Source organism: Cotesia typhae, unplaced genomic scaffold, assembly GCF_013202065.1.
Source record: "Cotesia typhae breed Kobodo isofemale line unplaced genomic scaffold, CoteBio_Ctyphae contig_11, whole genome shotgun sequence".
NCBI lineage: Eukaryota > Metazoa > Arthropoda > Insecta > Hymenoptera > Braconidae > Cotesia > Cotesia typhae.
Genome location: NW_027423711.1, coordinates 140987 through 150824, shown reverse-complemented (window position 1 = coordinate 150824; position 9838 = coordinate 140987). Strand labels below are relative to the sequence as shown.

At 28.1% G+C, this 9838-nt stretch overlaps 1 long non-coding RNA gene across 2 annotated transcripts; it reads right to left on the bottom strand.

Annotated features, from left to right (window-relative positions):
- Positions 1–5814: 5814 nt before the first annotated feature.
- LOC141527515 (uncharacterized) lies at positions 5815–9124 on the bottom strand. Of its 2 annotated transcripts, XR_012479212.1 has the most exons (5): positions 8979–9124; positions 8152–8251; positions 7730–8069; positions 7182–7424; positions 5815–6972 (listed from the first exon to the last, which is right to left on the bottom strand). It is a non-coding gene; the product is annotated as an uncharacterized LOC141527515 (long non-coding RNA). The 2 variants fall into 2 exon arrangements; XR_012479208.1 differs by having other exon boundaries at positions 7730–9124.
- Between the last annotated feature and the right edge of the window lie 714 nt (positions 9125–9838).

The window sequence follows — 9838 nt, the reverse complement described above, 5'->3', positions numbered from 1 at the left end:
TTCTTAAATTGGTCGAGTGACATCACATTGAGACTGCCACAAGCGAGCACGAATCTTTAATGTAATTCTTCGTCTGACAAAGTCATATATATATATATATATATATATATATATATATATATATATATATATATATATATATATATATATAGAAAAAAATTTAACATAGGATAATGTAAGATACCAGAAAGAGAAACTCCAAATATTATTACTCCCCATTTCATTCATCGGTTTTTACTTTTGTTTTTGTATAATTATCAATAGTTAAGAGCAATTAATAAATAAATACTAATTAATATTTTTATTCCTTAGAGAATATTATGTGTATATTTTTGATTCATTCATATTTGTTTTACAATTTCTAGTTAGTTATTTTTTTCACTACTTACAAACTTTAATAATTATCTATCAATTACAGTTTGTATAATTATTTAATTTTATAATAAAATTCCGACCATTAAAGTTTTTTTCCACTTGAAAACGATAATACAAATAAAAAGCTAGTTGACCTTGAACTACGTCGTGAGTAACTATTTAGGAAGTTATTAATATAATGGATAAAGCGATAAAAAAAAACATATCGCTATCTTGACTATTAAAAATAAAAAAATTGTTTTTACTGTTTTAAAATACATTTAGTAAATAAATTTATACTTCCACCGTATTTATAAAATCAAATAAAATATCTTTATTTATAAAGACAATATGATTGAACTAGAGAAAGAATTATATCTTCAATATATTTAATTTTTAACTTAATAATTTTAATTCACACTTACGCAGTATATAGATACATTTTTTATTTTAAAATTATAAAGTTAATTTATAAATTATTCAAATGTAAATTAGTTAAAATCTTAATTCTAAAATTTAACATGTACTGCACATCTCAAACGCGAAAACTCTGAGAGTGCTATAAAAAATGAAGCTTCTAGAATTTATCAATCGTCACACAGGTCGACCCCCTTAATTTAAAATATTTAAATGTATATTTATGTAGTTTATCATGAAAATGAATTTAGCTGACATTTCAAAATTTTTATAAATTTTTTATTGAAAAAATTTCAATGAAACATTAAAAACAAAATGTCACATGTAAAAAACTTGAAAAACTATAAGTGCAATTTTTTATAAATATCTTTTTAGTTGTAATTTAATTAATAAAAAAAAAATCAAAAATTTTTAAACGTTTGAAAATTCAAAATTCTTTTTAATATAAAATAAATTAATAAAACGTTGAAAAATATACAAATTATTAATTTGATATTTTGAAATTTTTTCTTTTTAATGTTAATCTAAATTAAGAAAAAAAAATAATAAAATGACAACTTGTATAATAAAACGTGACAAAATAAAAACAAGTTTTAAAATTGTTCTAGTGTAACTCGTACTTTGTTGGCGGACAAAACCGGGCTGACGATGCTACGTGTCGCGGTTTATTGTACGGGCCGTGACGTCATCTGCAGTCTTCGATGACACGACACGACGGGAAATAGTATGTATAGTACGCTAGTAAGAGAAAAGGACGTCTGGCAACGCCGTGGCGCTATACAGCGTTGCCACATTACAAGAGTTTTGTTTATGCATACATATAACATATAACAGCAGCCAACAAAGAAAGAGCCAACTATTATATTTATATGTATACGTATACATATACATATCACAGCACCGCTGCCAATGTGCTGCGCTAAAATAATAAAAAGAGTAAAATACTCAAGTGTGAATTGAAGAGAAACAAATTGATGAATTGAGTCTTTACTACGCGTGGCGGAAATTCGAGTCATCACTTTCGTTCATAATCCTCTACTCCTGTTATATTTTTATTGTGACAAAGGAAAGTATTATAAAATATTAATTAATATTTATAAATAAATATATAAGATATATGATACTAAAATATAAAAAAAAAATAATAAGGTAAAAGAATTATATTTTTATTGTTAAAAATTTATTGTTGAGATTTAAAGGTAAGAAGAACAACAAAAATAATATTTCTATGTCACGTCACAGACAGTCGCTATAGTATTGCTATTGCTGCAAGCCAGAGACTCTGAGAAAATCAATCCGGTTATTCATCTACTAACTTTTCGACGAAAGAGCGCCGAGTAGAGGTTGTTATGTAGTACTAACCGACTGGCAAAACTCCGCCCGCTCTTCATTTCCCTCTTCTTCTAACCAGTCACGGCAAACAAGGCGCTCTGTTGATATTGACCGGAGAAGAGGTTGGCTTAGGTTATTTCTGTAAGCTTCTACCATCTCTACGATGCAATAACTTAAATATCCCACACTATAATTATTTGAAAACTTACAGAACATCCTGAATACCTTTCAATGTATTTTCAGGATCCAAGAAGTGACATGATGTCCTTAAGTAATCTAATTCAATACAAGAGTATTTTAAATACTGATGCGAGTTTGAGAGTTAGATTCACGGTAGAGTTTCATTGAAGAATGTAAATATTATTTTATATTATATTATTTAATTAATTTTATAAATATTATTTGAAATTAGAGAAGTAACGAACTAAAATTCGTTCGATTCTATAGATATTGTTTATTTATTTTATAAGAAATATTTTTCTTTTTTTTTTAAACGATAACTATTTGAAAAAATCATAAATAGTTTAGATTAACATAACTGTGATATCAAAACTAAAAAAATTATTATTCAGGATAATATAAAAATGAACAGTTATCTAATTAATTTTTAACAAATCAATTTTTGGAAAAAAAAAACAAATTTTAAAGAAATACCAGCAATAATTTTTTAAAATTTCTACGTGAATTTTTAAAAAATTTTCCTTTCATATTTATTTGTTAAATAAAACTAAAAAATTATCAAGAATCTGGTGATTTTCAGCATCATTAAAATTTAAGATATTTAAGCTATGTACAATTAATGGGTTCCCTGTTTAAAAATATTTATTGAAAAAAATTCACTATCATGAGATATGAATTTTTTTCAATAATTTCAATTAATTTAAATTTCTCAGTATGTAATCTATAGATATATTATAATTGCAAAAAAAGACAGTAACGTATGGTCGCTTGAATGTTTTACTTGGAAAATATTTTGAAAAATGTTATCACAAAACATGAACTATCAAAAGTATACATAACAATGAGAAGCTTATGCAATACGAAAGCATATATTTATCGTCATGCTGCATTTAATACAATAAAGATAATCGGTGACCGAGACGCGTGAAAACCCGACCACGGTTACCACAAACCACAGTAACATAGTTGGGTACATTATGCGTGAGCCATGACGTTGACGTCATGAGACTCAACAATCACGAAACTCTACGTGACTGGGAAATCTAAATGTGTTAAAATTAAAAGCTTGCATGAATGTCACGTGGTCGCCTCATGAAGTAAAATAACAATATATTATAATTTGAAAACTATCTGTATTAATCTATCTCGTTTTTTAGGTTGATGGCGTGAAATATCTGTTCCGTCTACGTCTGTTTATACTTGTTTGTAAACAAACTAACCAGCTAGAGATAAGTGAGAGACAAGACAAGAGATAGCTTAACTCTATATACGTACTCTTGCCTTACCTTTTACTTCAATATCTCTTACTCTTTCGTGCTTTTTCGATATCTTGTACTCATGCGTGACGTCACGCTGCAACCCAGTGTCGTTATCATTCCACTGAACTATGGAGTATAGTATACTAATACGTTGCTCAGAAAATGTGTCATATATGAGTGGAGTCTCGTGTTATGACAGTGTGTGAACGGGATGGTAAGCCAGTTATGTATGTCGATCTACTGCAATACCTATACTACTTGAAATCATTCTCTGTTATACTCTTTCACACATCGTTGCCAATCGTTGCGCTTCTGCGCAACCGGTTTCAATGTGCAAACTATAGACACAGCAGACTGCTCTCTTCGTCCCATTTGCCCATCGTTCAATAGACACTGTTCATCTCTATCCTCTATGTTACTATTCTTTTTTTTCCTTTTCATATATTCAGTTCTCTTTCTCATCTATATATCTGCCTATACGAACACAGCAAAATCTACAAGGTAATTTTGTAAATTGCATATATCAAGCGACCCTACCAAAATATGTTAACTTTTCATATTCTTCAAGCACGACTATAAGCCAAAATTTTTTTCTGATAATATTTTAAATACTATGTCATTTAAATTGTACAATTCGAAGTTATGATTGTGTATTATTTTATTTTCAGTTGCTGCTTTAAATCAATATTATTTGAAAAAAATTGTGACGCGCGCACGTTTCAATTTAATTTTTTTATTCTTTTGAGAATCTGTACATACGTTAAAGTTAGATTTTTTTTTTTATAGTCTGCAATGAAAAAAAAATATTTTAATCACGAAAAATATTTTCTTCAACAAAAATCTGATAATTTTTAGGATTTTTTAATGAATAAATTATTTTTATGAAAGAAATAAAAAAAAAAATTAGGAAAACGGTTGACCTTTAAGGCCATCCTTGTAACTTCCTGCTAATTCCATACCTAAGTGCTTAAAATTGCACTTATGAAATTTTTGAGCTTATCGAGCTCAAAAATAGAATTTAGGTATTATTTTGAGCTCTTTGAGCTCAAATAGTTCGCTGTTCTATGCTTTTGAGCTCTTCGATATATACACAGAAAGAAAAAAAGTCTTGAGTTAAGTGTAAATTTTCTTAAATCAAGAAAATCTTAAGGAAGACTGAAAATTTCTTGAATGAAGTTAAAATTTTTTTAACAAAGTTAAATTTTTTTTAAGCCAAGAAAATTTCTTCTGGTTCCAAAATAACTCCAGTCTTCCTTATAATTTTCTTGGTTCAAGAAATTTTTTTTTTCTGTGTACACATACATACAGACAGACATAGTGATATCACCTTGGAAATAGTCTGGGAAGCTTTATAGGACCTCAGAACGTTGAGATCTGATGAAAACTCGATTTTCGAAAAACGGGGTAAAATTAATAACTTCCTAATTTTTTTTAATTTTCAATTTTCTCAATGGGAAGTTAGTGCAAGAAAGTTAGCAAGAATTTGGAGATTGTTGATTTCACTCCGATTTTTAAAAATCGAGTTATTGTAGCCACATTTTGAAGTTCTAGGGAATTATTCTGGCTTTTTTTTGGACACATCTTCGAAATTTTTTTTGAATCTTATATTTCAAATAAGGAATAATCTTCTTTAATTAAAAAGCTAGGTTGAATGGCAGAAACCACACCAAAATCAGTTTTCACTTGGGAGATATCGCAACTCAACAATTTTTAAAAAGTGTTTACTAATATGAGTACTAGATTTTTCATCTCATAGAATTCAAATGAGAGTAGAAGTCATATTTATGAGCTCAAAGAGTTCAGAATTTTATGAAAGGAAATCTATCGAATGTTGATAGATTTCCTGTGAATTTGAATCGACAGACTTTGAGAAATTTTAAGAAATCTCAAAAAAAAAAAAAAAATCGAGTTTGAAAATAATAGCAAGTTTCAAAATATGGGCTGAATAATCAAACCTTTATTATATTGTTTCATTTAAATTCTGAGTAAAACATTTTTCGTGATTGTACAAAGTGTAAAAATTTCTGTACAAAAAACACTTTTTAAATGTTATTTTAACACAAAGATGGGTTATTTTATTATTACACACGGGTTGTAAAGAATTAACATTGTTTCTGTAAAAAAAGTCACCAATACAAAATTTGGTGTTAATTTTGACGAAAAATTTGTTACTTTTTACTCTCAATTCAACAAATCACTTCTTTTAGATCACTAAATCAGTTCTTGAATGAAAAATGATTATATTCTGTATTTAAGAACTTCTCTTTTAAAAAAAATAAATTTTATTGCGTTAAAGGAAGATATATAGAAATTTATTCTAATAATTTCTTTCTCTTCATTGAAAAAAAATTAACTTTAATTGAGAAAAGCTCTTGAACCAATTCTCTTGGTTTCAGTAAATTCTCCTAGGTCTAAAAAATGTTCTTCTTGATTAAAGATATAGAAATTCCTACACACAAAAAACAAATTTCTTGCGCCAAGAAAATTTTAAGAAAAACAAAAGTTATTTTGGAGCAAGAAGAAATTTTCTTGGCTCAATAAATTTATCTTATCTCAAGAGACTTTGGCTTCATTCAAGAAATTTTCAATCTTCCTTGATATCTTCTTGAGCCAAGAACATTTACACTTCAGTCAAGAATTTTTTTTTTCCTAACACTAAAAATTTGTCAAATTTTTTTTCTTCGCCGTATCAAAGGAAAAAAATTGTAAATATTTTTCGAAATTGTTAAAGGTCCTCAAAACATAAGTGACGATATGAACGTTTGTGCACTTAGATGTTTTTTTTTTTCTTCATTTTATATATGGAATTTCTTTTCAAGCGACTAAATTGCACCAACAACAAAACCGGAATTTTTAATGGCACAATGCTGTGTCTCTGTCTTATTTCTCTCAGTCTTTTTACTGCCACCGGGTGTGACAAAACGCATGTTAAAACGCGATCTCGCGTGTCCCCGTTAAATCTACGGAAGGTATTTTCTCGTGTATGTCACTGTATTGCGTGAGTTTTAAACACATGCAACGCTCAAATACTTTACCATCGACAGACTTTATTTTTATTCGTACTTAAACTTAAAGTCTCAGTTATTTCTTCAAAGACATCGAGCGTAACTAAATTCGCATATAATAGTGATACGGGTGAATTTATTTATAAAAAATAGCATGTTAATTCATTACGTACTTATAAAAATAAAAATTTATAAGCACATTTATAATGCATGTATATAATACACTTGAACGCAGTGACTCACTCAGTATAGAAGAACAAGGGAGAATAAGGTGGTAAATTTCTCTCTTCTTTGTTTGTGGGCAGGCACTGAGGAATTGTCCGTTAGGTTTGCACAAGAGGAAGAGCACCTGACGCAATTCACCTGCTGTGCGTCAGGTGCTTACAACAGATGCACTTCTCTGTCTTTTTCTACTCCTCTCCACTCTACAAAACGTTATAAATGATCTATTATAAATGTAGGTTAGGGAGACTAGACATCATATAAAGAAGTATTAATTTAGTAATTGCTAAAAAAAAAAAAAAAATGATAAACATCGATAACAATCTTTACAATGATAATCATTGATTCTATCTTTAAAAGATCATCAAGAGTTATTTCTGTTTTCGTAAAAAATAACGTTTGAAGTATTTACGTCATTTTGCTCCATCAACAATTAGTAATGAACTAATTATTACTGTATCTGATAAAAAAATCTAGAAAACGGTTAATCTTGCAGGCCACTCCTGAATCTAGCCAATGTGTACGAGTTTAAAACGTTCAGTAAATTGTCTATTCCAAAATTTTGGCCTCCTCGAGCTCAAAGATACCACTTGTATGCTTTTTCGAGCTCGAAAATTTAGTGGTTGTGAATACATACTTTTTTGAAAATTCTTCACTGTAAAAAATTTTTCGTCATTGAGTAGGATGTCAAAATTTGTCTGTTGAATATTACACTCTAGTGTGTAGAATTTAACATTCTTGTGTGTGAAATTATTAAATCAACACATGAGAATGTTAAATTCTACACACTAGAGTGTAATATTCAATACACAAATTTTAACACTCTACAAAATTACACAGAAAAAAAGGTTCACTTAAACCAAGAAAATATTTTTCTTCCTAATTATTTTCTTGAGCGAAAAAAAAAATTTTTTTTGACACAAGAAATTTCACTTATTCAAACAAAATTAATTATCTTACTTTAAGAAATACGTATCTTGATCCAAGAAAATTTATTTAAGTCAATAAAATCTTGTTGTTTTGAGAAAATTCAGCCTCTTGCTCCAAAAAATTTAGTTCTTGATAGAAGTAAATTTTTTTGTCTTGAGAAAATTTCTCTCTTGCTCTAAAAAATTAAATATCTTGATAGTAAATTTTTATTAATATTTTTATTGACTAACATGTCAAATGGGAAAATCAAATAATATTGAATCATTTTTTTTTTATTCAATATGAATAATTGCACGCCAAAATAATTTAAAATGGGTATCAAATATTCAAGAGAAAAATTTTCTCAGTGAATGTAGATGGCGCTGCTTCCCTAAAGTATTTAAAAATTTTAATCAAATATAAAAATTTATTATATCAAGTATTTATGATAATTTGAATTAAGAAAAAATTACTTTCACCAAGAATAGAACTTCAAGAAAAATTTTTACTTCGGTCAACACAACTTCGGTCTTCCTTCAGGCACCGGAAAATTTTCTTGAGCCAAGAATTTTGCTAAGTGATTCAGAAAGAAATTTCAAAATTATTTAAAAAAGTACTTTTTTCCAAATTTTTCGACGATTTCTCTTGCACAAACGAACCGATTTCATGCAGTTCACATCAATCAATATTGTTTTTTTAGATTAAGAGCTGATTCGTTTTTAGAATTGATCGATACACTATAGTTTAAAATTTATTTCAAAAAAACATTTTTTTTTTAATTTTATTTTTGAGATTTCTCAAATTTTACTTAGCCGAATTGACTCAAACTCATAGAAAATCTAATGACAACCCCGTTTCGATCGGTCAAGCCGTTCAATAGTTATAAAGAGTTTTCATACCCCCCCCCCACACACACACACACACATACACATATATATACGAAGGAATGCTTGATTTTGAAAACCAGAGTGAAACCAATAATTTCAAGATATTTTGAAAATCATCGATTTTTATGGCGGGAATTTAAAAATCAACTTCAATCAGTTAAGACATTTTCTTAAATTCAAATAAACAAGATTTTTGTTCTTGAATGAAGTTAATTTTTTTAATTAATGCATATAAACTGCAATGTTTGGTAACGGTAATAAAATAAAAAAAAAATTAGGATTAAATTAAGCAAACAATTTTCTCTTGAGATTTTAAAATGTATGGGCAATAATAGACATAAGAAAAAGTTGTTTTGAAGGCCAACTTCTTTTTTTGCATCGTGAATATGTTCATATAGCTAGTATGTACGTACGTGGATAGGATGGTTTTTGTAGAATTGACCTTGAGCGTTCGTATACGTTATTAATTAATTAGTTTTTAAATACCATCATTTAGTCAATAATTGATTTTAATTTTGCGATAGGTCAAAAATATAAATGTTTTCTTTAATTAATGTTTTTTTTTCCAGTAAATTAAAAAAATTATTTAAGATTAATGGAAGATATTTAAGACTAAAAATAAAATGCATTAGCCAAGCGTAAGTATATCGTAATCAAACGATACACTTATTAAATATAGTGCAAAAAGGAACAAACGTCAAACCGTATCGACTTGTACCGGAACGCACAATGAGCACTCGAGACACGCTCGAGGGAAGTTTATGGTATATATATATATATATGTACATAGCTATAGACCTTCTGGATTAAGAGTCTGTTGGGTGTAGCAAAAAAAAATCACGTTGCGCTTGCGTGTTGATACTGATAATTTTCCAGGCCGCCATGATCGTCGATAAAACAACGTTATCAGCGTGCGACAAGCGATAATCTTTAATGAAACACACCAACGTATGAGTATCTATATCGTTAGGTTTTTTATTTTTATTTTTTTATAGATTTGTCTTTTATTTCTCTGAGGCGATTAAGACGAGAATAGTATTCACTATGAACTATAAGGTTTACTTGAAATAACGTGCTCAATAAACTCTTCTTAAGCTTAAGTTAATAAAGATAAAAGAAAGAGAAACATTGATAAAAAGTTTGTTAAAAACAACATTAAATAAATTTTATTCAGTGTCACTTTTATTCTTCTCGATTAACGTTCAAATAAAAAAATATAATGGAACTGTATTATCAGATGAATTTTTTAAACGGTTCCATAATATTTTTCAGA